This window comes from Macaca fascicularis, chromosome 6, assembly GCF_037993035.2.
Source record: "Macaca fascicularis isolate 582-1 chromosome 6, T2T-MFA8v1.1".
NCBI classification, from domain to species: Eukaryota; Metazoa; Chordata; class Mammalia; order Primates; family Cercopithecidae; genus Macaca; species Macaca fascicularis.
Genome location: NC_088380.1, coordinates 150667920 through 150692298, shown reverse-complemented (window position 1 = coordinate 150692298; position 24379 = coordinate 150667920). Strand labels below are relative to the sequence as shown.

Genomic DNA, 24379 nt, shown 5'->3' with positions numbered 1-24379 from the left:
TCCTCCCGCCTTGGCCTCCCAAAGAGCTGGGATTACAGGCGCGACTTGCTCTGCATTTTCTAGAGATCCCAAGAGTTCACCCAAATTGCAAAACAGTACATGTTCTCCAAATAGGTTAAGAGCTATGTGTTAAATACTTTCAGAACTGCTACTCTAGTAGATTTAAGTATTTTAAAGAGCCTGGCATAATTTAGAGGGTCCAAAATGTCTAAGTGCATCATTAGATATCATTGTTATTTATTGCCTTTATCAATGTTTGCAAATTACTAGTGCTACTTAGACACCCTACATATGAATATAAGGCCTTACCATGACAACAGGGCTTGCTTTTGATTATGTTGTGTATAGCTGATCTTTTATCTTTCTTTTGGAACTTCTTTGTAGATTCACTTTTCAAAGAAGCTGTTCACTCAGTATTGATTCGCAACCTTTTGTGTCGGGGGAGGGGAGATGAGTATTTGATTAGGAATATTACAATGCCCATTTGGTGTTTTCAAACCGACCTCTCACCTGACTCTTTTCCACTCCAAACCACTATTTCAGTCCTTACTATTCATAACTCAAGTTATTTATCTGTTGATACATTCTCTTCATGTATATTTGGATCACTTTAGGCACAACAGCTTAAATTTTATTTTGGTTAGATGCCTCTTTATTACATTTGATTTACAGTCATTGAAAAAGTTTTGAGGATAGTGGAGAATCTTCCACCATTTTACTGATGCTGCTCAATGACAAATTTGCCAGAGGTTGAAATGTCCTACCTACTAATCATCAGCCTAGCCACTTTTGGTTAAGCACCCTTTGTGGGTTGAAGAAGAGTTAGGATGAGAAAGCTTACCACCAGATGTATCATTCTAATCTCCAACAGGAAATGCATTCTTAAAACTAACGTTGACTATTTTCTCATGTATTTTCTATTGATAGGCATAAGAAAACAGATCTAGGATGAGAATGCGAACTTAATGATTCCCTATTGCTAAATAACAGTAAATCTGGAAGAGATAAAAAAGCTAGTATCTATTAGCTTTTTGTAAGTACCAAAGGACAATATGCAGAGAAGGATTACATTAACAGAAAAATCCAGATGAAATCTAAGATTTGGACAATTCATTATCAACCAGAACATTTGCCTAGACTCTTCCCCATCAAAGAAGACTTGCTGTTGTGATAAGAAGCAAGAAACCTATAATGATGGCAGATTATCAGAGCCTTTTGCTAACCCTGGTGAAAAACAACTCCAGATACGTAATTTTTCAGTCTACTATGTCTAAGCTAGGCTCAGACGGAAGAGTACTGTCTACTAGATTAACCACATCCACTTCCGGTGGGGCTGGAGACGTGGTTACTGAAGCAATGGCTTGTGCAAATATTTTTTGATGAAATCACAGCCTGAAGTAGAAGAGCTGCTGGCAAAAATAATCTAAACAAAGATCCTGGCTGGTTTCCAATAAATAGCCTTCTTTCGTCAAACATTTGACACAACCTAAGACATCTGGAACTTGTAGAATCACTTTTACAGATAAAACCAAAAATTTTACAGAATATTTGATTAACAACAAGACTCTGGGGTACCCAAAGAAATCTAGAGATCAACTGCCATAGAATAAATCTAATAAACAAGTAAGCAATTAAAAAGTCTACCTCCTGCCAACCTCAAGTCATTAATGATTCAGTGAAAACAACTCATTTTCCTATTTTCCTCTGTATATGCTTCATCAATAGAATTAAAATCTGAGGAAAAGGGGAACCCAAGTGATATTTTGTTATAGCTAGAAAAATAAACAACATTTTTCTCTCACCCCGTGTGTGTGTGTGTGTGTGTGTGTGTGTAACCAGCTCTTACCTTTGAAACTCTAAATTTTATTGGCCCTGTTATTTTTTAATCCCTCCCTGTTACAAATAGAAATGCAGTCCTAGGAATGAATAGAAAATGAAGACTAAAATATTACCTGAAATTTGCATTCAATATGCATAGTAACAACTATTACAATAATGAGCCAGGACAATGCATTATGTCATTGGCAGGCAGAAAATTGTTATAAGTGGTTTGCAATATCTGTGGCTAATAATCTGGAAAAAAATGAGTCTAAGAAATAAATGAGATTTGTCAGATCTTTCAAATAAACATGTAAGAAGTTTTGTGTTCTATGAACTATTTTTTATGTTTGCGTGTATATGGAATTTAGGAACTGAAAAGCCCTAAGGAGTCCTTTGACTATTTGGGGAGTGATTATTTGAATCATGTTTCTCTCCCCCAGTGACACTGTAAATGCTGAGAGGGAAGGGATCATTATTATTTTTGCTCATTAATATATCCCATCCCTAGCACCTGGCACAGAGCCTGACACGTAACAGGTGTTCAATAGTTACTGAATGAATAAATGGATCAATACATCCCTATTCCAGTTTCTTTTTGTCTTCATTATTCAGTTGAGAAAATTGAGGCCAAGAAAAGCTACACAGCTTTTACACTTCTAGTGGTTAAAAAAGTTAATAATCCTTTACCTTAATCAGTTTTGTAAATATTAAAACTTTAACATACATATAGTATAACGCCTTTGATGCTCTGTCTTTGGATTGGGCATGTGTTGAGAAGAAAATGTGGATACCTGGAAAACAGTCTGGCCATGTTTAAACAAACTGGTTTTTTAAAGTCGTCCTGCTTTCTTTTAAGAGGTGAGAGAGCTTTGAGACAGACTTTTCAGCTATTTTTTTTTAAACTACAAAACTAGAAAATTGTTAAAGTACATATAAATAAAATAAATGCAATGCTTATGATGATGAATAGTTCTGACTGGCAGCATGTACAATTTTTTATTTAAACTTTAAACCAATTCCCTTAGGCTCTGAACAGGGACCATAAACTATTAGTTTTTTCTTTTCTTTTTTTTTTTTTTTTAAATGGGATCTAGCACAAATTTGGCAGAATAGACTTCATATTTACATATTTCTTTCTTACATAACTATAGACTTTACATGATAGTGTAAGTTCTAATTGTTTTCTGGGTTGGCCATATGAGAGTCTCTGCTGTCTTTCCTGATTGTAAACATCAGGCATATCTGATGAATTATTCTGTTTCTTTTGTGGGCTACAGTTTCTATATGTGACAAGTAAGCTACCTTATGATATGAATGATAGATTATAGAATAGACTCTGAAGATAGTCTGGTGTTCAAATGATAAGAATACAGAAGAGGTTCTGAAGCTCATCTGGAGTTCAAATCTTGACTTCATCAACTGGGTGGGTCACCCAGGGCAAGTTATCATATTCCCTTCCAGGTACACCCAGACCCTTTTGCACCTCAGGTATCTTACCAGTAAAATAGGATGATAATAGCACTTGACTTAGAGAGTTCTTACGAGGATTAATTGAGCCAATACATGTAGAATACGTAGGACAGCATTTAATATATAGTAAGTACTAAATTGATGTTAGCTATTGTTATTACCTTTTTATTAATCAAATCATTCATAAGAAAGGGTTTTTTTAATCTTAATTTCACTCATGTATTTATTCCTAATGAAAAAAAAAAAGCTCCCTATCTCCCAAAGAAACAATACAATGTGAATGGGTGTCTAGTAAAACCGTATGAGAATCATCCCTCCCCTGCTCCAGGTTTCTGTGCTTCAGGTAATGTTGTCACCCTTGCTCCAGGTACAGGTGCATGATTTACTTGGGTAGACTGGTCACAGCACTTTATACTCCCTGCCACCATGTTAATCATAGCAATGGACATGGAGCTCAATCAGAGCCAAAAAGATGTGAGTTGGGAACGTTTTCTGGGACCATTAATACATATGATATGGTTTGAGCCACTGGATTCAAACACATCCGAAGCTAGCTGTACCCTAGACTTGGCATCCACTGAACAATGAATATCTTCCTACAACGATATCAATTGGCATTTAATTTTCTGTTGTCTGAAATACAAACTTATACAGAAGAGGTGTCCAATAAAAAAGATGTAGGTGATATTTTAAAAGATTGAGTAGGTGTCAGAGAGGCACCTACTCAGTCTTTGAGTAGTGGTTGAGTGCATAGACTCTAAATCAACTTCCTAGGTACCCATCCTGACTCTACTGCTCAGCAGCCATTTGACTTTGGACAAGTAACTTACCTCTCTGCCTCTGTCTTCTTCTGTAAAATGAAGATAGTTAACAGTACCCATCTATAGGGAAGTTTTGAGGATTGAATAAGTTAACATATGTAAGATACTTAGAACAGTGCCTGACACATAATAAAAGTTTTAGTTATTATTTTATATTATTGAGATCTGAAATAATGGTGATATAGTGTGACAAAAAGAACAAAGGAAATGGCTCTTATCATGTTGCTAAGATTTTTCTGTGTACAGAGGAAATAACTGATTAATTAAATGAGCCTCTTTGTAGCAAAGGGCTTGAATAGACATTGCTCCAAAGAAGATATACAAATGTCCAACAAGCATATGAAAAGATGCTTAAAATCACTAGTCATTAGGGAAATGCAAATAAAAACCATAAGATATTGCCTCATACTCACCAGCATGGCACTGCAAAAAGAAAGAAAGAAAATAGCAAGTGTTGGCTATCGTATAGAGCAATTAGAACCTTAGTGCACTGTTGGTGGGAATGTAAAATGGTGTTGCCACTATGGAAAACAGTTTCTCAAAAATTAGAAATAGAATTACCATATAATCAGGCACTTCTACTTCTGAGTATATATCAAAAGAATTGAAATCGGGGTCTTGAATAGATATTTGTACACCCACGTTCATAGGAGCGTTATTCCTAAGGGCTAAAAATTGGAAGCAACCACAGTGTCCATCAATGATAAACAGACAAACAAAATGTGCCATATACTTTAACATGGACGAAACTTGAGGACATTATGCTAAGTGAAATAAGCCAGTTATAAAAATAATGATACTATATAGAGTAGTCAAATGCATAGAAATAGAAGTAGAATGTTGGTTGCCGGAGCTGGGGTGGGAAGATTGATGGATACAGAATTTCACTTTGCAAGTTCAAAAAGTTCTAGAGATTGGTTTCACAACAACGTGAATACACTTACCAACACTGAACTGTATACTTAAAAATAGTTACCACAGTTAATAATAAATAAAAATTGAATTTTAAAAAGTACCTCTTCATAGTTCTGTAGGCAGCACAGTGCCTGATTAAGCTGTTACTAATATTAAATGAATGAAAATGTTACAAACCTAATGACAAAACAAGTAAAGGGTGAGGTAGTTCAAGCAGTTGAAACTGTCATGGAGTAAAGTAGAATCAAGTATCAAGCACTATGTACAAGATTTATGGTAAAGATTAAACAGACTACATAGTATTATGTAAAGCATGAAACCTATAAATACAGGTTCTAGTCTTGATTCATTTATACTTTTATTTATAACATATAGCAAATATTTGATAAGCACCTACCATTTGCTAGGCACCGTTCTTGTTCATCAATGAACAAAACTGCCCTGCCTTCCTGAGGCTTATTTCTAGCAGTAGGGTAGGAGAAGGTAGCAATATACAATTTCTAGTTCTAACTGGATGTGTGACACCAGACAAGTTCCGCGAGTTTTCTGGGGTTTAGTTTCCTCATCTATAAAGCGATGTGCATGTGGCAGAGGAACAAAATTGTACTTTTCCTATATTCCACAAGATTTGAAAATTATTTTTAAATATGGGACAAGACCATAGAAAGCCACTAGGGGGCAAAATGAGTATGGAATAAACATTTTACTGATGTGAAATTGTAGAGACGAAAAGGAGAGTCATCCTTTATGCATCATTAAAAAAATAAGCAAACAGCAAATGTTGTGCATCTTTATAGGTAGAGAAAGACCACTATGGAATAGTTATCCAACCGTGTTTTAGTCTATGAGTAAATTATTTTATTTTGGGACCACGTTTTCATAGGGAAGAACAGTGTGCAAGAAGCAGAATACTTCACTAGTAATTAAATAACATTTCTAAATGTAGGTAATAACAGTAAGACTATATCTACAGAAACACAAAACACCAATAAGTCGATTCAATACTGAAGTAGCCCTTTACTCACATGTTAGGATCTAATACATATTTAGAATTATCTCTTTCACGTTTATTTTGCTTTGGTCTTATACCCACTCTTTTATTTTTTAATTTTTTTTATGTTTTATTACATAAAGTTAAGGCATACAACATGATTTTTGATATACATGTACATAGAGAAATGATTGAAAGTGACAACTTACCATATCCATCATCTCACAGATACTCTGTGTATGTGTATGTGTTAAATAACAACAAACAATAATAACAAAGACATAATAATAACAAACAGATAACTGGGAGTGAAGAAAGGTAAAAGGTAATTAAGACTACAATTGTACTTAATTTTAAGAAAGTTTTTCTTTAACCTGTCTCTGTCTGCTCTTTCTCTCTCTCTCTCTCTCTCTCTCTCTCCCCCCGCCCCCCGACAGTATCTCCCTGTGTCAGCCTAGGCTGGAGGGCAATGGCACCATTATGGCTCACTGCAGCCTCAACTTCCCAGGCTCAAGCAATCCCCGGTGTGCTTAAGCTCTTACCACACACCTAAAATCTAAAATGTCCACTATTCAATAGCATATTATTAACTATCACCTTCATAGCCCCCCTGCTGTACTTGGGATTTCAAGATGTGCTCATCCTCATTACTGCTACTTTGTACCCTTTGGCCTGCATATCTGATCCCCTCTCCCCCTGGCCTATGGTAACCATCATTCTATTCTGCTTTTGTATATTTAAAGGGCTTTCTTTCTCTGTTTGCTTTTAGATTTCACATGTGTTTTAGTCTGTTTTCTACGGCTATAACAGAATATCACAGACTGGGTAATTTATATACAATAGAAGTTTATTTGGCTTATCATTCTGGAGGTTGTGAAGTCCAAGAGCATGGTGCTGGCACCTGGCAAGAGTCATCCGTGGCGGAAGGTGAAGGGTGGAAGCTACCACACAGACAGAAATGAATGGGGATAACCTTATTAGGAACCCACTCCTGCCACAACTAACATACTCCTGCAATAACAGCATCAATCCCTTCAGAATGGGAGCTTAACCCTAGTGGCCTGATCACCTTTTTTTTTTTTTTTTTTTTTTGAGATGGAGTTTCACTTTTGTTGCCCAGGCTGGAATGCAGTGGTGCGATATCAGCTTACTGCAACCTCCACCTCCCAGGTTCAAGCTATTCTCCTGCCTCAGCCTGCAAGTAGCTGGAATTACAGGCACACGCCACCACACCTGGCTAATTTTTGTATTTTTAGTAGAGATGGGATTTTGTCATCTTGTCCAGCCTGGTCTCAAACTCCTGACCTCAGGTGATCCACCTGCCTCGGCCTCCCAAAGTCCTGAAATTACAGGCATGAGCCACTGTGCCCGGCCCTGATCACCTCTTAAAGGCCTCATCTCTTAATACTGTTACAATGACCATTCAGTTTCCAACACATCAACTTTTTGATGGACATATGCAAACCATAGCAACATATAAAGAGAATCATGCAGTATTTTCCTTTCTATGTCTAGTTTATGTCACTTAACACAGTGTCCTCCAGTTTCATCCATGTTGCACAAATGGCAGAATCTCCTTCTTTTTAAAAGCCAAATAATATTCAATTATACACACAAACACCACCACCAACAACAAATTTTTTATTCAGTCACCCACTGATGGACATTTAGGTTATTTCCATATCTTAGCTATTTTGAATAATGCTGCAATGAACATGGGAGTGCAGGTATCTCTATAAGATGCTGATATGATATCCTTTGGCTATATACACCCAAAAGGGAATTGCTGTGTAGATACAGCTACTAACCAATCTAGGTCTCTCAGATTACACAAGAATGTTCACTATTCTTTTTATTTTTTTTTTTTCACTTACATCCCATTGAGAAGTGGTGGTTTTAAAACATGTTTAAAAAATCTTTGCATAAAAAGTTGCAGTATAATTCTCTTTTCCTTGAATATGGGCCAGCTTTAGAGAGATGTTTCTAGCCAATAGAATGCATCAGAATATCATATGACTTCGGAGGATGATGTAGAAATGGTAATACAGCCTTTTTTGTTTTCTCTCTTTCAGGATTCTCTTCCCCAGACTATAGCCACCATATTTGGAGGAAGCCCATACCACATGAAGAAACCACATGTATATGTTCTGTTTGAGAGCTCTGGCTGAGATCCCAACATGCAGCCAGCATCAACAGTCACATACGTGAATGAGCCTTCAGATGAATTCAACATCCAGCTTTTGAGCTCCCCAGCTGAAGTTGTGTGGAACAGAGATGAGCTACACCCAACAAGCCTGTCCAAATTTTAGATTTTCAGGAAATAAAATGTTATTGTCATGGTTTTAATCCACCAAGTTTTGAGATTTTTTTAATTTTTTTTTTTTTTTGGCTTTTTGGAGTTTTTTGTCTGTTTTTCTTTACAAGGCAACAGATAATTGGAATGAGGGATAGTTATATTGAGAAATATGGCAGAAGAATTTAAGGAAATGAACTACAAGGGGATTAAATGAATGCTTCTGTGGTGTCCTGTTGGCATGGATATACTTCCCCTTGCCCTGAACAAAATAAAAAGTTCTCAAAGTATGCTATCCCTCACTGTCTAATCCCAGGTGCACTAATGCTCAGGACTGTGGTCTTACAAACAGATGAATGCTTCTCATGTAGGAGCATCATTATCATTGACAGCAAGGATAGTCATTGGCAGATCACTATAAACATTTCCCAAGCAGCAGATCTCCAAATTAGAATCTTTTCTTGGTTCAGACCTTCCAGTTCACAAAGAGTGGTGATCCTGGCTTATATGGAAGTGTAGTAATGACCTTATCAAGCTAGAAGCATCGAGGAACAGGAGCATTCTCCAGGCAGAGGACTGATGGCTGTGAACTTGCAAGCACCTGCAGGGAAGATGGGCGAGTAGAACTATGTTAAGCTTAAAAAACCATAGACAGAGAGGGTTCCAAGATGACCGAATAGGAACAGCTCCAGGCTACAGCTCCCAGTGTGAGCGACACAAAAGACGGGTGATTTCTGCATTTCCAACTGAGGTACCAGGTTCATCTCACTGGGGCATTTCAGACAGTGGCTGCAGGACAGTGGGTGCAGCCCACCAAGTGAGAGCTGAAGCAGGGCGAGGCAGCGCCTCACCTGGGAAGCGCAAGGGGGAAGCGAATTCCCTTTACGAGCCAAGGAAAACTGTGACACACAGCACCTGGAAAATGGGTCACTCCCATCCTAATACTGTGCTTTTCGAAGGGTCACAGCAAATGTTACACCAGGAGATTATATTCCACACCTGGCTCGGAGGGTCCCACGCGCACGGGTTCTCCCTCATTGCTAGCACAGCAGTCTGAGATCTAACTGCAAGGCAGCAGCGAGGCTGGGGGAGGGGTGCCCGCCATTGCTGAGGCTTGAGTAGGTAAACAAAGCAGCTGGAAAGCTCGAACTGGGTGGAGCTCACTGCAGTTCAAGGAGGCCTGCCTGCCTCCATAGACTCCACCTCTGGGGGCAGGGCATAGCTAAACAAAAGGCAGCAGAAACCTCTGCAGATTTAAATGTCCCTGTCTGACAGCTTTGAAGAGAGGAGTAGTTCTCCCTGCACAGAGTTTGAGATCTGAGAACGGACAGGACAGACTGCCTCCTCAAGTGGGTCCCTGACCCCTGAGTAGCCTAACTGGGAGGCACCCCCCAGTAGGAGCAGACTGACACCTCACATGGCTGGGTACCCCTCTGAGACGAAACTTCCAGAGGAACTATCAGGCAGCAACATTTGCTGTTCAGCAATATTCACTCTTCTGCAGCCTCCGCTGCAGATACCCAGGTAAACAGGGTCTGGAGTGGACCTCCAGCAAACTCCAAAAGACCTGCAGCTGAGGGTCCTTACTGTTACAAGGAAAACTAACAAACAGAAAGGACATCCACACCAAAACCCTATCTGTACGTCACCATCATCAAAGACCAAAGGTAGATAAAACCACAAAGATGGGGAAAAAAACAGAGCAGAAAAGCTGAAAATTCTAAAAATCGGAGTGCCTCTCCCCCTCCAAAGGAACGCAGCTCCTCGCCAGGAACAGAACAAAGCTGGACGGAGAATGACTTTGACAAGTTGAGAGAAGAAGGCTTCAGACTATCAAACTTCTCTGAGCTAACGGAGGAAGTTCAAACCCATCTCAAAGAAGCTAAAAACCTTGAAAAAAGATTAAACAAATGGCTAACTAGAATAACCAATGTAGAAAAGTCCTTAAATGACCTGATGGAGCTGAAAACCATGGCACAAGAACTACGTGATGAATGCACAAGCTTGAGTAACAGATTCAATCAACTGGAAGAAAGGGTATCAGTGATTGAAGATCAGATAAATGAACTGAAGCGAGAAGAGAAGTTTGGAGAAAAAAGAGTAAAAGGAAATGCACAAAGCCTCCAAGAAATATAGGACTATGTGAAAAGACCAAATCTACGTCTGATTGGTGTACCTGAAAGTGAGGGGGAGAATGGAACCAAGTTGGAAAACACTCTGCAGGATATCATCCAGGAGAACTTCCCCAACCTAACAAGTCAGGCCAACATTCAAATTCAGGAAATACAGAGAACGCCACAAAGATACTCCTCGAGAAGAGCAACTCCAAGACACATAATTGTCAGATTCACGAAAGTTGAAATGAAGGAAAAAATGTTAAGGGCAGCCAGAGAGAAAGGTCGGGTCACCCACAAAGGGAAGCCTATCAGACTAACAGCGGATCTCTCGGCAGAAACTCTACAAGCCAGAAGAGAGTGGGGGCCAATATTCAACATTCTTAAAGAAAAGAATTTTCAACCCAGAATTTCATATCCAGCCAAACTGTTTCATAAGTGAAGGAGAAACAAAATCCTTTACAGACAAGCAAATGCTGAGAGATATTGTCACCACCAGGCCTGCCCTACAAGAGACCCTGAAGGAAGCACTAAACATGGAAAGGAACAACTGGTACCAGCCTCTGCAAAAACATGCCAAAATGTAAAGACAATCGATGCTAGGAAGAAATTGCATCAACTAATGAGCAAAATAACCAGCTAACATCATAATGACATGATCAAATTCACACATAACAATATTAACCTTAAATGGAAATTGGCTAAATGCTCCAATTAAAAGACACAGACTGGCAAATTGGATAAAGAGTCAAGACCCATCAGTGTGGTGTATTCAGGAGACCTATTTCACGTGCAGAGACACACACAGGCTCAAAATAAAGGGATGGAGGAAGATCTACCAAGCAAATGGAAAACAAAAAAAGGCAGGGGTTGTAATCCTAGTCTCTGATAAAAAAGACTTTAAGCCAACAAGATCAAAAGAGACAAAGAAGACCATTACATAATGGTAAAGGGATCAATTCAACAAGAAGAGCTAACTATCCTAAATATATATGCACCCAATACAGGAGCACCCAGATTCATAAAGCAAGTCCGTAGAGACTTACAAAGAGACTTAGACTCCCACACAATAATAACAGGAGAATTTAACACTCCACTGCCAACATTAGACAGATCAATGAGACAGAAAGTTAACAAGGATATCCAGGTATTGAACTCAGTTCTGCACCAAGTGGACCTAATAGATATCTACAGAATTCTCCACCACAAATCAACAGAATATACATTCTTCTCAGCACCACATCATACTTATTCCAAAATTGACCACATAATTGGAAGTAAAGCACTCCTCAGCAAATGTAAAAGAACAGAAATTATAACAAACTGTCTCTCAGACCACAGTGCAATCAAACTAGAACTCAGGACTAAGAAACTCACTCAAAATCTCTCAACTACATGGAAACTGAACAACCTGCTCCTGAATGACTACTGGGTACATAACGAAATGAAGGCAGAAATAAAGATGTTCTTTGAAACCAATGAGAACAAAGATACAACATACCAGAATCTCTGGGACACATTTAAAGCAGTGTGTAGAGGGAAATTTATAGCACTAAATGCCCACAAGAGAAAGCAGAAAAGATCTAACATTGACACCCTAACATCACAATTAAAAGAACTAGAGAAGCAAGAGCAAACACATTCAAAAGCTAGCAGAAGGCAAGAAATAACAAGATCAGAGCAGAACTGAAGGAGATAGAGACACAAAAAACCCTTCAAAAAATCAATGAATCCAAGAGCTGGTTTTTTGAAAAGATCGACAAAATTGATAGACCGCTAACAAGACTAATAAAGAAGAAAAGAGAGAGGAATCAAATAGATGCAATAAAAAATGACAAAGGGGATATCACCACCGATCCCACAGAAACACAAACTACCATCAGAGAATACTATAAACACCTCTATGCAAATAAACTAGAAAACCTAGAAGAAATGGATAAATTCCTGGACACATACACCCTCCCAAGACTAAAACAGGAAGAAGTTGAATTCCTGAATAGACCAATAACAGGCTCTGAAATTGAGGCAACAATTAATAGCCTACCAACCAAAAAAAGTCCAGGATCAGACGGATTCACAGCCGAATTCTACCAGAGGTACAAGGAGGAGCTAGTACCATTCCTTCTGAAACTACTTCAATCAATAGAAAAAGAGGGAATCGTCCCTAACTCACTTTATGAGGCCAACATCATCCTGATACCAAAGCCTGGCAGAGACACAACCAAAAAAGAGAATTTTAGACCAATATCCCTGATGAATATCAATGCAAAAGTCCTCAATAAGATAATGGCAATAAGATAATGGCAAACCGAATTCAGCAGTACATCAAAAAGCTTACCCACCATGATCAAGTGGGCTTCATCCCTGGGATGCAAGGCTGGTTCAACATATGCAAATCAATAAACATAATCCAGCATATAAACAGAACCAAAGACAAAAACCACATGATCATCTCAATAGATGCAGAAAAGGCCTTTGAGAAAATTCAACAGCCCTTCATGCTAAAAACGCTCAATAAATTTGGTATTGATGGAATGTATCTCAAAATAATAAGAGCTATTTATGACAAACCCACAGCCAATAGCATACTGAATGGGCAAATCCTGGAAGCATTCCCTTTGAAAACTGGCACAAGACAGGGATGCCCTCTCTCATCACTCCTATTCAACATAGTGTTGGAACTTCTGGCCAGGGCAATCAGGCATGAGAAAGAAATAAAGCATATTCAATTAGGAAAAGAGGAAGTCAAATTGTCCCTGTTTGCAGATGATGTGATTGTATATTTAGAAAACCTCATCATCTCAGCCCAAAATCTACTTAAGCTGATAAGAAACTTCAGCAAAGTCTCAGGATACAAAATCAATGTGCAAAAATCACAAGCATTCTTATACACCAATAACAGACAAACAGAGAGCCAAATCATGAGTGAACTCCCTTTCACAATTGCTTCAAAGAGAATAAAATACCTAGGAATCCAACTTACAAGGGATGTGAAGGACCTCTTCAAGGAGAACTACAAACCACTGCTCAATGAAATAAAAGAGGACACAAACAAATGGAAGAACATTCCATGCTCATGGATAGGAAGAATCAATATCGTGAAAATGGCCACACTACCCAAGGTAATTTATAGATTCAATGCCATCCCCATCAAGCTACCAATGACTTTCTTCACAGAATTGGAAAAAACTACTTTAAAGTTCATATGGAAACAAAAAAGAGTTCGCATTGCCAAGACAATCCTAAGTCAAAAGAACAAAGCTGGAGGCATCATGCTACCTGACTTCAAACTATACTACAAGGCTACAGTAACCAAAACAGCATGGTACTGGTACCAAAACAGAGATATAGACCAATGGAACAGAACAGAGCCCTCAGAAACAATACCACACATCTACAACCATCTGATCTTTGATATATCTGACAAAAACAGGAAATGAGAAAAGGATTCCCTATTTAATAAATGATGCTGGGAAAACTGGCTAGCCATACATAGAAAGCTGAAACTGAAATCCCTTCCTTACACCTTATACAAAAATTAATTCAAGATGGATTAGGCACTTAAATGTTAGACCTAAAACCATAAAAACCCTAGAAGAAAACCTAGGCAATACCATTCAGGACACAGGCATGGGCAAGGACTTCATGTCTAAAACACCAAAAGCAATGGCAACAAAAGCCAAAATTGATAAATGGGATCTAATCAAACTAAAGAGCTTCTGCACAGCAAAAGAAACTACCATCAGAGTGAACAGGCAACCTACAGAATGGGAGAAAATTTTTGCAAGCTACTCATCTGACAAAGGGCTAATATCCAGAACTTACAAAGAACTCAAACAAATTTACAAGAAAAAAACAAACAACCCCATCAAAAAGTGGGCAAAGGATATGAACAGACACTTCTCAAAAGAAGACATTTATGCAGCCAACAGACACACGAAAAAATGCTCATCATCACTGGCCACCAGAGAAATGCAAATCAAATCCACAACGAGACACCAGTTAGAATGGCGATCATGAAAAAGTCAGGAAACAACAGGTGCTGAAGAGGACGTGGAGAAACAGGAACACTTTTACATTGTTGGTGGGACTGTAAACTAGTTCAACCATTGTGGAAGACAGTGTGGCAATTCCTCAAGGATCTAGAACTAGAAATACCATTTGACCCAGCCATCCCATTTTTACTGGGCATATACCCAAAAGATTATAAATCATGATGCTATAAAGACATATGCACACATATGTTTATTGCAGCAGTATTCACAATAGCAAAGACTTGGAACCAACCCAAATGTCCATCAATGATAGACTGGATTAAGAAAACGTGGCACATATACACCATGGAATACTATGCAGCCATAAATAAGGATGAGTTCATGTCCTTTGTAGGGACATGGATGCAGCTATAAACCATCATTCTCAGCAAACTATCACAAGAACAGAAAACCACACACTGCATGTTCTCACTCATAGGTGGGAATTGAACAATGAGAACACTTGGACACAGGAAGGAGAACATGACACACTGGGGCCTGTCGTGGGGTAGGGGGAGGGGGAGGGATAGCATTAGGAGATATACCTAATGTAATATACTAATGTAAATGATGAGTTAATGGGTGCAGCACACCAACATGGCACATGTATACATATGTAACAAACCTGCACATTGTGCACAAGTACCCTAGAACTTAAAGTATAATAAAAAATAAATTTAAAAAATACCATAGACAGGCACAGAATCTGTTTGTTGTATATTGTGACTGGCACATGGTAGGTTCTCAATAAATCTTTGTAACAAACGAATGAATAAATACCACAAACAACATTATTTTATGTCCTATAGTTGGGATACAAAAGTAAATATAATATAACCTCTCTTCTAATAGAGTTTCTGACATAATTAGATGGTTACAATCACTTATTTATCATCTAATCTTTGTCATGTACTAGCTGAAAAGCAAAGACAAGACACAATGGTAAATCTGATACTAGCCATATTAGTAAAATCAACCAAATCCCTTGTTCTGATAGTCTCTACCTACCATGTTGGCGAAGGAAGGATCCCTGTTCCCAAATAGTACAAGATGGATGAGCTCCTGATATACTCAACACTGGACAGATGAGACTGGCAGCAGTTCATTAATCACATACACTCACAGCCTGGGAGAGAAGAGCCTGCACACCAGGCAGGGATATGTAGTGGTTACACTCAGGAGTAGAGCGAATGAGCTGGGCCTGTGGTGTACAGTATCTAGAGGATGAGTTGCCTCCTGGTTCCCATGGGGGGAGAGGGATATAATATGTTTCTTTGAATAATTTTACCAGCTCATAAGAAGGCAAAATGACTTGGGCTGAGGCCTGAGTAGGGTGGCCGATAGAGGAACCTGCCTGGTGGGGAGCCTTTTCTGCTGGTTAGGGGACATATCTGGCAAGAGCAAGGGAACTCATGGTTAAACCTTTAGGACCCTGTGAGGGTCAGAAATGTCAAGGTATCACATGGAATTGTAGGTCTTACAACACATCCCTTCACTTCTCCTGGCCTCAGATCTTCATTTGTAAAGTCAAAGAGTGGGGAATGAATTCTCTCAAGGTTCCTTGGAGTTTTAATTCTCTTTAATTCTCAATATGTGTAGCCAGTTAAACGAGGGGTGTTTTGGTCATTTTCTGATGCACTTGCTGTCCTGATTGTTCTATGAAGATTAGTCTATTCTTGTTAACTTTAGAGCTATCTCAGTGAATTCAGGCCAATTTCCTAGGGGCCTCTCAAAATTTTAATATGAAGTTGAGACATTTCATTTCCAGGGAGTGGGAAGGGGAGTGTAGTATGTTATAATAGTAGTACAGAAGTCAATTTTTAAATTAAAACGAATAACTTTTAATTAGAGTCCAGAAAAGAAAGGATATTTATAAATCTAGAATCAAATAATATTTTAAATGATGTTAATCTTTCCAAAATAACATTTTAGCAAGAGTTAAGAAATGTTTATATTCTCTTCCAGAGAGGAAAATTCATTATCACAGACAGTAGGGGATTTATGATTTTCATTAAATTGTAAAAAATTAGGACTGCAGGGCTGGGCGTGGTGGCTCACGCCTGTAATCCCAGCACTTTGGGAGGCTGAGGTGGGTGGATCACAAGGTCAGGAGATCGAGACCATCCTGGCTAACATGGTGAAACCCCGTCTCTACTAAAAATACAAAAAAAAAAAAAAATTAGCCAGGCGTGGTGGCAGGTACCTGTAGTCCCAGCTACTCGGGTGGTTGAGGCAGGAGAATGGCGTGAACCTGGGAGGCAGAGCTTGCAGTGAGCCAAGATTGTGCCACTGCACTCCAGCCTGGCGACAGAGCAAGACTCTGTCTCAAAAAAAAAAAAAAAAAAAAATTAGGACTGTAGAAGAAGAATAAAAAAGATCTTGACTGCTTAACCTAAAATCAAAAGGAAAAAAATGTGTTTGTCTTTGACTTCTAGATCTAAATGTGCAGAATTTAATTAAAATCAGACATTTGATTTCACATGTCACTGTTTTAAAATAAAATAATCCTCATTTAAGGAAAAGTGTCAAGCATTATAATTAGTCTTAATAACAAAAAATAATATCTAAGTACATTAAAAGCATTATGACTAAATAACTTTTTCTTCTATGGAAGAAAACTGAAAAATCAAAATGCCTACTTTTATAGTTCTACTTTATATTTTTAAAAATCATCACAAGTGAACAAACTCAATAAAATAACATTGTTTACGAATTGGCACTATAGACATTAAGATTTTCCTTTAGCAGGCTTTTACTTATTTATAAACATAATGACCTCTTACTTTGTTTCAGAAAGTCTGATGAAAAATATTCCAGCATGTGTCTTTCTACAAGCATGGGACTGACTTTAAACCCAATGTAAAAAGTTTACTTTGGGCCAAGTGTTAAACTAGACACCCAAAATGATGCAGTTGAAGACTCCATTGCTACAGATTTGATTCAAAAGATTTGCCATTCTGCAACGGTGACAACCAATTGACATTGACATGAATAGCTGATCAAAGTGAAAAAAAATCAGATTATTGTTCTTTTGAGCATGTGTGTAGCAAAAAACTCAGTCTATATTTGGGCAAAAGAATGCAGTAACATCATACGGCTGATATGAATTCAACTGTACATCCCCCAAAAGATATATTGAAGTCCTTACTCCCAGGACATCAGAATGTGACCTTATTTGAAAATAAGATCTTTACAGAGATAATCAAGTTAAAATGAGGTAATTTGGGTAGGTGCTAAACCAACATGACTGGTGCTCCTAAAAAAGGGAAGCTTGGACACAGAGACAGGCATACACAGAGAGACTATGTGAACACCATGTCAAGGTGAAGGCAGAGATGAGAGTGATGCATCTACAAGCTAAGGAACATCAAAGATTGCTTTCAAACCACCAGAAGCTACAAAAGAGGCATGCAGCAGATTCACCCTTACAGTCCTCAGAAGGAAAAAACCTTGTCGAAACCTTGATTTCAGATTTCTAACCTCCAGAACTCTAAGACAATACATTTCGTTTATGTAGACCACCCAGTTTGTGGTACTTTGTTACAGCAGCCCCAGGAAACTAATCCAGTCTGAATACTATTTTTTTTCAAACCATCACTTTAGTCTCATCCCTTCCATTCCTCAACAGCAGTAAAATGTTTCTTCTTACCAATCATTTCTGCACAAATTACAATGATATACTTATATAGATACGATAGCATGACAGTTACTGCGGTTCAAGCATTAACCTTCTTCAAAATAACTCTAATTGAGAGTCGTGAGGAATTCTTCTTCTTCTTTTTTTAATCCCGGAAGAAAACCCAGAAAATACCCTTCTCAACACTGGCCCTGGCAAAGAGTGTTTGAGTTAAGTCCCCAAAAGCAATTGCAACAAAAACTAAAGTTAACAAGTGGGACCTAATTAAACTAAAGAGCTTCTGCACAGCAAAAAGTAAACAACCTACAAAATAAGAGAAAACATTTGCAAAGTATGCATCCAACAAAGATTTAGTAACCAGAATCTATAAGGAACTTAAATCGACAAGAAAAACAAATAACCACATTAAAAATGGGCAACAGATATGGTCATGAAGAATTCTAACAAAAAATAGAAAAAGTATACTGCCTAGAGGAACCTAAACCACAATATATATCATGCTTGCAGTAATTTTCAAGCTGCTCTCCCACTGAATGTAATAAAACCTGACACATATATGATTTTAAGAAACACTATATCTTTAAAAATTGTTATGGCTATTATTTCACTTGCCTGAGATACTGCCTTTTTCTTTCTTTGCAAATAAATATGTTTTCCACAATATAAATCATCTTATGCTCTGTCTCCTGATAAATTCTGTGTTTTAGGGGAAGAGAGGAGAGAAAGGGAAGGCAGAAAGATGGACACTTTTTATAGTATTTGAAATAAGATGAAACATATCAAGAAAATAAAATATGAGAAGCACTGTTCACAATTTTCAAGGATAATTGCCCTAAATATAGGCGGTTCTTAAAACAGTACTTATGAGACTAAAATTTACAATGCAGACAAGCCAAATTTGAAAAATCTTGGAAAGAGATAAAAAAGCAGATTTTAATACACTCCACCTTATCAAAAAGCAAATTATAATACAGAATCTTCAGGGCAAACAACAGAGTGAACATTTATAATTGATCTTAGACGTAGTTAGCTTGTTCAAACCCAATCCTTATAGCTTTTAAAAAGTCGATTTTTCCTGAAGAAATAGTATTGCTTCTGTAGCTACATAGATTCAACAATAATTATTGCAAATATTTATTGAATACTTAGTACTTAGACACTTATACTTGAATACATTATGTCATATAACCCTTCTAGCAATGAACACTCTTATCTTGCTTTTACAGATGAGAAAAGTGAGGTACAAAGAGTTTAAATAAATTACTGAAGCTCCATGGCAAGTAAGTAGTACAGAATGTAAATCCATGCAGTCTGGCTCCAGGGCCTATACCCTTAACCACTATGCAATATCAATTAACATACATGACTAATGTAACATAAACTTAAACATAAGGTTTAAATACTATTTGCCCAATGAGAACATTACAGAAAATATTTTTTATCAATTTGAATATATATACATGTGGAGACGCAGATGCAATTATCAAATGTCTAGTTGCAATTTTAATTTATATGGATTTCAGTAATCACATTTTAGATAAATTAGGATATTAATCAGAATTATTGACTTTTCTACATTCACATTTCATAACATAATAACAATACAGCCTAGTGGTTTAGCATAAGGACTCAGGAATGAGTTCAAAATGTCTAGTCTACTATTTTCTAGCATAATAATGTTTAACAAATTATTTACTCTGTTCTCAATTTCCTCATGTGTCAAATGGGAGTTATAGGGCACCCACCTCACTGGGTTGTTAAGAGGAGGAGTAATTGAGTTAAAAAGTACAAAGTGCTCAAAGAAATGCTTGGCACACAAATGCTTGAAGTATATATAGGTGCTAACTGTCATATTTTTCAAATCCTTCATTTTTACCTTTGGCATGAGTGGCTTTGCCATCATTAGAGCCCACTGTGAGTTCTCCCATGCTGTTTTTCATATTATCTCCCTTACTACCCAAGTTATTTGAAATATAGACTTCCAGTGCTTCAGTGCCTTCACTGAAACTGATATTCCAAGCCACAATAGCCATTCGCCTGATATTAGAAAGGTTTATTTGTTACTTAAGAGGGTATTTTTTATCTCTGCAATGAAAATATTTACAGTATTTACAATATTGCTTATATGTTATCTTTAAAAGACTTTTTTTTTTTTTAACAACATGCAGCACTTGCAATACCGATGTAAAGTTTCCAGGAATAGTTATAAAATTAGGGTTAAATTTCTTTGCCTTTTAAAAACCAGTTCTATACAAAGGCATCCAACGCCATTACAGACAAATCTATCTTCTCAAAACTATTCATTGTTCAAAGTAAAATAACTGAAATAACAGAAGCAGAATTTGAATAACCTAGTACAGAAGACTTGATGAGGAAACTCTTTGGTAAAGGAAAAAAGATAATTTAGAGGAAATATAATTGTCATATTTGAGAAAAGAGGTTACATAGTTAATATGCAGGGACAGTGAAAACAAACACTGGCACTTATTTGGTTTTTACCGTAGTCGTCAGGTTTCATTGTGGAACTTGACTGAAATACACAGAGCTGCCAGATCTCCATTTCATGTGGTGCTTGTGGATATAGCTGAAGGTAGGAGAAAACTGCCCATGTTCAAACCATAATTTTCTGGCACAATTTTCCACGGCATATTAACTAAAAAACAGAAGGGAAAGAAGGCAACTCTAAAATATCTTTAAATAAATTACTGAAGCTCCATGGCAAGTAAGTAGTACAGAATGTAAATCCATGCAGTCTGGCTCCAGGGCCTGTACCTTAGTTTCAGAGCCATACTAAGAAAATGAAGTTGTTTTGTGTGTGTTTGTGAAACATGTAAAAGTGTTAGTGTGTATACTAGCATGACTGTCTTAACTAAATAATATTACTCATTATTAGGATGTCCTTTCCATTTTTGTTTTGGTGATGGATACATTAGGTCCCAGGGAAGGACTGTGCAGCTATTACAGCTCTAGCTCATGTTGCCTCATCTCTTGACCTAGGTGAGGCTTTCTACTCCTGATAAAGCCAAGTGGGTGACTTTAACAGAGGATGGCACATCTACCAAGGACTCCAGTTTCCTTTAATATAACTTTCTGAAGCCTATCCCAGAGTGAGGGAGCAATGCAAAAAAAAAAAAAGGAAAAAATCCAAAATGAAATTCCTACATGATTAGCCATGAAATTAGTGGATGTTCTCAAAATCCCTAATGGGCATCTGCAGGATACTTTGGCTTATGTCTCAAAGTCAAATAAACAATATGCAAAACTCAATCAGGTAACTCAATTTTCTTGCTTGGCTTCTCAATTGGAGCAGAAATTCAAGGGGGAAAATTTAAATATGTTAATTGCTTTCAGAGACAGAAGTAGAATTTGAAGAACATCTATATCTAATAATTCATTCCTAAAACAGGCAAATTTTTTACCTTTTAACTTCGGGGTACAGGTGCAGGTTTGTTACATAGATAAACTTGTATCATAGGGGTTTGTTGTACAGATTATTTCATCACCCAGGTATTAAGCCTAGTACCTATTAGTTATTTTTCCTGATTCTCTCCCTCCTCCCTCCAACATGCCCTACTGTGTGTTGTTCCCCTCTAGGTGTCCATGTGTTCTCATTATTTAGCTCCTACTTATAAGGATAACATGTGGTATCTGGTTTTCTGTTCCTGCATTAGTTTGCTAAGGATAATTTCCTGCAGCTCTGTCTATGTCCCTGCAAAGGACATTATCTCATTGCTTTTCTATGGCTGCATAATATTTCATGGTGTGTATGTGCCACATTTTCTTTATCCAGTCTATGATGGATGGGCATTTAAGTTGCTTCCATGTCTTTGCTACTGTGAATAGTGCTGCAATGAACATACACATGCATGTGTCTTTATGGTAGATTGATTTATAACCTTTTGGGTGTATGCCCAGTAACGGGATTACTGGGTAGAATGGTATTTCTGTCTTTAGGTCTTTGAAGAATCGCCACACTGTGCTCCATAATGGCTGAACTAATTTACCCTCCCACCAACAGTGTATAAGCATTCCTTTTTCTCTCAACCTTACCAGCATCTAAATGGACAATTTTTAATGCTCATATTCTTGTAGCTCACTCAAATTTGAAAGGGATATCTTTTTTGATTCAGAAGAAACAGAAACATCAGAAAAAAACAAGACAGACCAGATTTTTTTTTAACCATAAGATTAAGTAGATAATGATGGATTACTGCATCTTGTTGATGATTCGAAACACAGCTTCATGGATAATGTAGCTTAAAGAAAGTACAATCACAAAGTTTATCAACTGAACTAGGATATTTTTGAGAGTAAAAGGGAACAATATTAATAATTATGCTGGGGGTAAGGAAAAATAGGCAGAAAATGGGACAATGGAATTGTCTCCAGCAAATCATAATATGTGGTCATTCTACCTAAAGTTGTGCCAATGATACCTAAACCAATAAATGCTAAAATGATTGATGAAAGGTGGTGAACACTTGAATGAGCAATTTCAGAAATTCAAAAATATAGGCAGAAAGCACAAAAATCTAGTGTTCAGTGGCAAAATAGGGTAGCCATAATTAACAATAATTTATTGTATAGTTCAAAATAACTAGGAGTAGATTTAGAATTTTCTCTACACAAAGCAGTGACAAATGTTTGAGGCGACAGATACATCTCAATTACCCCGATTTCATTATTACACATTGTATTCCTGTATCAAAATATCACATTTATCTCATAAATATGTACAACTATGATGTATCCGTAAAAATAAAAAAAATTAAATTCACCAATGGAGTAAAAACCTCAAAGGGCAGCTGCCTGTTGGTTTCTAGGGTACAATCCTAGGTTTTTTGATATGGTTGTTATAGCCTTTTGTTCTTGCTATTTTTGTTTGGAGGGGAGTGCGTTTTTTGTTTGTTTTAGTTTTACTTGTTTGTTTTATTGCGGTGGGGGTGTTGAGAGAAAAATTTTAAGTGAAATTTTATTGTTCCTTTGGAAACTAGTCCTCAACAATGGTCTGGCTTCTTTTGTGAGGGCCTCAGGATTTTGATACCGGAATATAATGCAATGGCTCATGATAAATGTTATTACTATAAACCCTGAAGAAAGTTCTGCTCATTAGTTAATAGCATGTTATTTGGAGTCACAGTATTTGGATTCCACCATCTTGGGAAAGTGATTTAACACAGCAGCCAAAGCAATCTTTTTCAAAAGGAAACAATCTAAACATCACTCATCAGTTCACAATCTTCATTTCTTTTAGAACCAACACACAAATCCCACAGGATATTTCCTGGCCCCTTCCTGTTATTCCAGCCTCAACTCCTATGTGGCTCCCCTCACTTGCCGTTCCAGTCACTCAGGTTCCACTTAGAAGAGTGGTTCACAAATTCAGGTGATGTTGCCCCCACCCCCGCCCCAGGGACATTTGGATTTGGCAATGTCTGGAGAGATTTTTAGCTGTCCCAACTTGGTGGTGGTGGTGGTGGTTGGTTATGAGGAGAACTGGCATCTAATGGCTAGAGGTTAGGGACGCTATGCTAAGCATCACGCACAGGGCATGACCCAAAGAATCATTCTGACCCAAAATGTTAATAATGCTAAAGTTCAGAGCTCGATTTTCATCTTTCCTCAGACCATGTTTCCCAGATCTTGCACACATTGTTCTCTTTGCCTAAAATATTCAGGCTATTTTCCCTTTACCTTTTTATTTCCCTTTACCTTTTTACCTATTATCCTCCTTTACCCTTGTCCTTTCCTCTTTTTTTTGTCTTCTCTAACTCCCACTCACCCTTCGTTAACTCTCTTATAGTGGCTTTACAGACTCTTCCTCCCAGATGAATGTTACTCTTATGGAGCGCTAAAGAATATTAGCAGCAATTTCACTCGCATTTGTATGTGTTCGATTACCCCTCTCCACCACCAACGCCAGGTGGGTAGATGTCATCTAGCTTATATTTACTACAGTATCCCCAGCAGCTAGCACAGAATGCACACTTAATAGCTTCACTTAAAACAGGGAAATAGGGTAACCATCTCATTAGGTTGTAAAGATTAAATAATACATACAAACTCTTTAGCACAGTGCTTGAATCACAATAAATGCAGATACCGAGGCATTGTAGTTTGTGGACAGGAAAGGGGGGCTCCGGCTGTCTCATTTTAGCGCCTCCCAGCCTTTCATCACCTCGGTCTGAGAAACTCCTCCTCCTCCCAACAAGTAAGCAGCAATTGCTGCGCCTGCGCTTTCCTGGTTTCACGCTAACCAGGCTGCCGGAAGCACTTTCCTCTT

General features: G+C 37.7%; 1 protein-coding gene across 2 annotated transcripts in view; it reads right to left on the bottom strand.

Annotated features, from left to right (window-relative positions):
• The window catches only part of KCTD16 (potassium channel tetramerization domain containing 16), a 312730-nt gene extending 288448 nt beyond the window's left edge, over window positions 1-24282 (bottom strand). The window contains exons 1-2 of one of the 2 annotated variants that reach the window (XM_005558119.5): window positions 24157-24282; window positions 20596-20749 (exon numbers count right to left, since the gene is read on the bottom strand). The gene's annotated coding sequence lies outside the window, so the exon portion shown is untranslated. The remainder of the gene's footprint in view (window positions 1-20595; window positions 20750-24156) is intronic. The other variant, XM_005558120.5, reaches the window with a different exon arrangement.
• Window positions 24283-24379: the final 97 nt, after the last annotated feature.